The sequence below is a fragment of the Hippocampus comes genome, unplaced genomic scaffold (assembly GCF_001891065.2).
Source record: "Hippocampus comes isolate QL1 unplaced genomic scaffold, H_comes_QL1_v1.1 scaffold127, whole genome shotgun sequence".
In the NCBI taxonomy this organism is placed as follows: domain Eukaryota; kingdom Metazoa; phylum Chordata; class Actinopteri; order Syngnathiformes; family Syngnathidae; genus Hippocampus; species Hippocampus comes.
Genome location: NW_017805500.1, coordinates 690103 through 695283, shown reverse-complemented (window position 1 = coordinate 695283; position 5181 = coordinate 690103). Strand labels below are relative to the sequence as shown.

Below are 5181 nucleotides of genomic sequence, written 5' to 3'. Positions count from 1 at the left end.
TCACGTCTGCGTGTGATGCTCTGCGGCTCATCAGCATTAATGGTGACTCAGGTTACTGTCAACACACGATGACGCGTGATGATTCTTGATGTCCTCACTCTCATTCGCTTTCTTCTTCCCACTGGAAAAGTCACCTTTGGCCCAAGAAAAATGGCAAAAACGCATCCGGACTGTTGTCGACGACTTTCCGCGCACGCCACAAATCTGCGTTTGTCTGTGATGCGACGACAAAAGGCCAAGAGCGGCGCCGCTGCAGGGAAGGATGGAGGGATGCGAGACGAGCAGATGGAAGCGGCGGCGGAAGGGGAGCAGCGGGGCCTGTCAGACTATTAAAGTCATGGCGTGAGCCCCCCGCGGGCTCCCTGGCGAAACGGGAGACCAGTGGAGATATTTAGCAAGGTGCTATCAACACGTTCACATGCACCTGCACACTCTGTATCCCACGAGTACTCTTAAATATTTTTGAACACACAATTTCGACTGTACATACCGCTGTGGCAGGGCATTTTGGGGGGTGAAATTGAAAAAAAATGTGTTGAGCATACTGCGCATAAGACAGCGTCTCGAAATAAACCACTCCGGGGTTTCATTCCTTTATTTCCAAAATATCGTAAAATGGTGTTTCGAAGAAACAACCAAGTCGTCTTTTTATTCAGCCAGTGCATAATTCACAATACAAAACAAACAGGCAGAAGCAGAAATGTCATCAAGGCCAGCCAATTTAAAAAAAAAAATCCAAAATAGTATTTAATTCCGCTGGGGGGGGGGCACATTTACAATCTTCCAAAAAATAGCTCTGTGATCAAGCACTTGAAAAAATAAAGCAATTCTCAATTGCTCCAAGTTTATCCTTTTTATATAAAATGTGTTTTTGTTTGTTTTTTTTTTTTTTCATCTCTGCTGGTAACGTTCCCAAAAACGTACATTGATTATACATCAAGGAGCAGTCAAATGATTCAACAGATGGTGTCACTCACATGATGGCAAACAGCATCCGGATGCAGATGATGTGCAGTTCTTTTTTTTGTTCCCATCAGGAGGCTGGCTACTGATGTTCACGACCTACCCCCAAAAAAAAAAAACAACAACTACTAAAAGCGTGAATACTTTCACGGCGTCAACGCTAACCAAAATGAAGCATGATGAAATACCTGAAAGCTTGGAAGCAATTAGCATTCACGTGCCGATCTTGGCGACCTTTCTCACTCAGCTCATTTCCGACGTGTCGGTCTGTCGGCGATGGTCCCAGAGGTCGGCCCCGCCTTTTGACCTTTGACCCCATCGCAGTTCCAGCTGCAAAAAGAGTGCGCCGTATCCGAGGTGGCACGCAGACCCAAAACCAACATGTCGTCATATTGTTTGCAACGTTGAAGCGCAAGAAAACAAACATCACTCATGCAGGTGAGCCACTCCGGGCCAGAAGGTGGCAGTAATGTACCTGACAAAAAAGACGAACCTCAAAACAAAACATCTCCCCCCCCCCGCCCACCAAAATAATCAAATACATGAACTGCGCATCTGTGACAGTCGTTAGCATTCGAGCAGCCATTTTGAAAATGCAATGACACCCTTTGGCCGAAAAAAACGATCATGTACAATAAGGCGTTTCTGACCCGGAAATAAGGTGTTTTTACTTACTTGTACTTGTTGCGGCCTTCATCCTTGGCTCGCACGATGGCAGTAGATCGCGAAATCAAGAAGGAGTTTCATGGGAATTTATCGAAAAGCCGTGTCCCCAGCCCTGCTTCGAGCAGAGCTTTCTGTTGGCCGGGCAGGTCAGCAGTTCACCCCACCACCATGTTGAGGTCAAAGGTTGGAATATAAGCGGGGAGGAAGTCAAGCGTTTTTGGCCCGAAATAAACGACCATGTATAGTCAGGCGTTTTTGGCCGGAAAAAAAAACGACCAGGCGCACCGGATTTTAAGGCGCGCTGTGAGCTTCCAAGAAAACGGAAGACTTTTCGGAGCGCGTTATAGTGCGGAAAATACGGTACATCTATTTTAATTGACCACTTTTAAGAGGAACTTTTGTTTTGTGTTCAATAAATTCATCAGTGAAACAGTTTCATAGTAACGTTCATGATCATTTTTATTTATTTTTCTAGAAGTTTTCGTAAAAAGATGTTGAAAATACTTTATTTTACACGGTATATTAGCTAAAAGAATATCAGCCAATGAACCAATTTCAGGAGAAATAATCATGCAGTGATGGACTAAGTGTGAATCTGTGGGCTCCCTCTAGTGGTACTCCAGAGAATCACTGCCTGTTCTTCATGCTCGACACTTTAAAAGAATCATTATATAAATATAGTTTGGTTTTGTTTTGAAACTACATTTACACACAGCGTTACTGCAATAAAATAACTGTCTATGATGGTGTCCCGCAAGGTGTCGGTGCACTTTTTATTAGAGGGAGGAGGAGGAGGAGGAGGAGGCGGGCATTTTGACAGTTTGGCTCGTGTCGCAAATTCAAGTTGCTAAATAAAACTATTAAGGCACAATACCTTGCAGGCAGGCCAACAAAAAAAAAAAAATTAAAAAATGAGTTTGCTGTACCCGCCGCTGGAAGAGTTCACCTTATCTGCCCGTTGCATGAGCGCGATAAGCGTGAATGTTGTGATGATAGCACATTGAAGAAACACTGACTGAATCATAATTAAGTGTATCATTGTGTCCTCCCCAGCAACGACTCTATCTGATGGCGCATGAATGCAGTTTTATTTGACTCGAGAGTGCGAACGATGTACAATCGGGGGGGTGGGGGGGGGGGATGACACTGGCGGCTGAATACCCTTTTATCTCAAATCGGCTTTGTCCGTTGACATGAATGGAAATGACATTCTTTAAAAGCTCCATTTTTCATTTTTAATCACAAAAGTGGCACTTTTTAGCAACCGGAAACATACACCAACGGCATCATTAAATAGAATAAATACCGTATTTTCCGGACTATATTAGTTTTTTTTCATCGTTTGAGTGACTTGGGTGAAATAACACATTATATTCATTTCACTTGTTATTTTCACATTAAACCACAAGAGGGCGCTCGAGGGCTGTGTTGGTCAGTCGACGACGACTGACGTAAGCGACGTAGAAGACGAAGCGCCGCCAAGCATGAAGATTTCATTGGATTTTATTTATCTGTCATTGGATGGAGTAACAGTGATGGTTTGGTAAACTTGTTAGCATGTGCTTTACGCGATCGTTATCTGAATAACTCTTAAGACGTGAACATACCGGGCACGTTCTGCGTCATGTAACGTTAGCATATCGTACACTTATTCAGCGTCCGTTTTATTTTTATTTGAAATTGCCTGTCAAGATGACATTGGTGTTGGGTTTTATCAAACAAATTTCCCCCAAAAATGCGACTTATACTCCTGACTTATATGGGTTTTTTTTCTTCTTTATTATGCATTTTACGGCTGGTGCGATTTATACTCCAGAATGATTTATAATCCGGTCAAGCGTCAGTTAAGGTGCTGTTTTTAAGGCAAATGCTAATTTCAATATTTCGCAGAAAAAAAAATCCGATTATCGATTAATCGGGCAATTAATTTAAATATATATAATGAATAAAAACATTTTGGGGTCCCTTAATGCTTACAACTTTGAAGAAAATCATCACAGGCGTTCCGGAACGCTTGACTGTTTCACAATAATTATTCCATAACTTTACGACAGGTAGAAGTGAGCAAAGAGCAAATACGGTCCGATTAATCGGTCGGTCCCGACTTTCAATACGTGACGTGCGCGCCGCACAAGCACTCACCTGGAAACGGGAAATAAAATGTCACCGTTCAAGCTATTTTCAGCACCATTGCGGAGTACAAAAGCAAGACATTCCCTCCATTGTCAAGAAACGAGTCGAGCAACAGGAGTCACATTTAAATCAATGACTCATTAAAATCAAAGCAGTAAAGCCCGTTTAATGGCGATGGAGCAGATGAATCATTTTAACTAGTGGAATGAAGGCGCTCGTAAAGCGCTACAGTGCAAATGCACAAGAGCTCCGATTTGTTCCGGAGCGCTCATCTCATCGCGACTTCCCGACTTTCCGATCAGGTGGTCGGCGGTCGGTAATTGGACGCCGGTGTCGAAACGGCGGCACGTGAGCTCAAAACGTTTTTTTTTTTTTGTCGCCTGCGTGCAACGGGAGGGAAGAAATCAAGCAGTTCATGTCATGTTGAAAAAAAGTGAGCAGTTGGCGCAAACCACATAACATTTTTCCGGAGTATTTTTCGGATTTTCGGAAAAAAAAAAAAAAAAATCCATCGAAAAAATAGGTTTCTGCCCGGCAACAGCGCAAGATACAAGAGCGTCATGGCAAATTCCGCCTCCCATCACATTTTTTTTTGTTTTTAGGACCACCACCCGCAAAAAATAAAACATCAAACGTTCAATCTCGCGTCCGTGGGCTGACTTCGCGAGGTCATGTGAAGGGTACAAACAACCGAGTGCCGTGGCCGCGCGCTCGCGGCGGTGTGTTTGACTTGAGACGTCCCCTGGGTGTCGTCCGTCAACAATGTCCCTGGCGGGATCGAAAACAACGCGTCCGTCCGTCCGTCCGTCATCTGCAGCTGACGCCGGATTTTTTTTTTCTCTCAAATTGATTTTACGGGGTGGTCTGCATAAACGTGCGTATGGAGCACGCGCCGTCTCCGGGCGGCAGAAAATAAGGAAGTAAAAATCGACGTCAGGCGACCGAGCGAGGCCGGCGTGTGCACTTAACGTTCGACTCTTTGCTTCAACTTGGGTTGTTAACCGTCGACCGGGGCGGCTTTGTTCTGTCTTCTCGTGTCTTCTCTTTTTATTTGGCGCCGCAAAACTCAACGTTGCGGGATGGTCGATGCTAAAGTAGCGTTAAAAGGCAGAATCATTTCTCGATGAAATGTACTGATGCGCTTTTGATCCTGGTTCTGCTTTGATCAGATGAGATACTTCCACTCATTGTTGTCTTTAGGCAGGGGGGGCTGGAGGGGTGTCAACGTTTTGTTTTTGGCCTTGGAAAAAGGTACAAACAGTTGCCGTGGAATGCCGTAATTAGTCTTAAGGGACACATTCCTTGCAGCTTGAAGAACAGAAATTGCCTCAGCCATTTCGAGCCATAAAACAACCTTTCCCGTCTCCTCGGCCAATTATAAAGCATGGCAACCTTGGGTTGGCGTCGTCGGGGTTAAAA

The 5181-nt window shown here is 44.4% G+C and overlaps 1 long non-coding RNA gene across 1 annotated transcript; it reads right to left on the bottom strand.

Annotated features, from left to right (window-relative positions):
• Window positions 1-893: 893 nt before the first annotated feature.
• On the bottom strand, window positions 894-1706 carry LOC109520037 (uncharacterized). Its single transcript, XR_002169074.1, has 3 exons — window positions 1639-1706; window positions 1152-1293; window positions 894-1062 (listed from the first exon to the last, which is right to left on the bottom strand). It is a non-coding gene; the product is annotated as an uncharacterized LOC109520037 (long non-coding RNA).
• Window positions 1707-5181: the final 3475 nt, after the last annotated feature.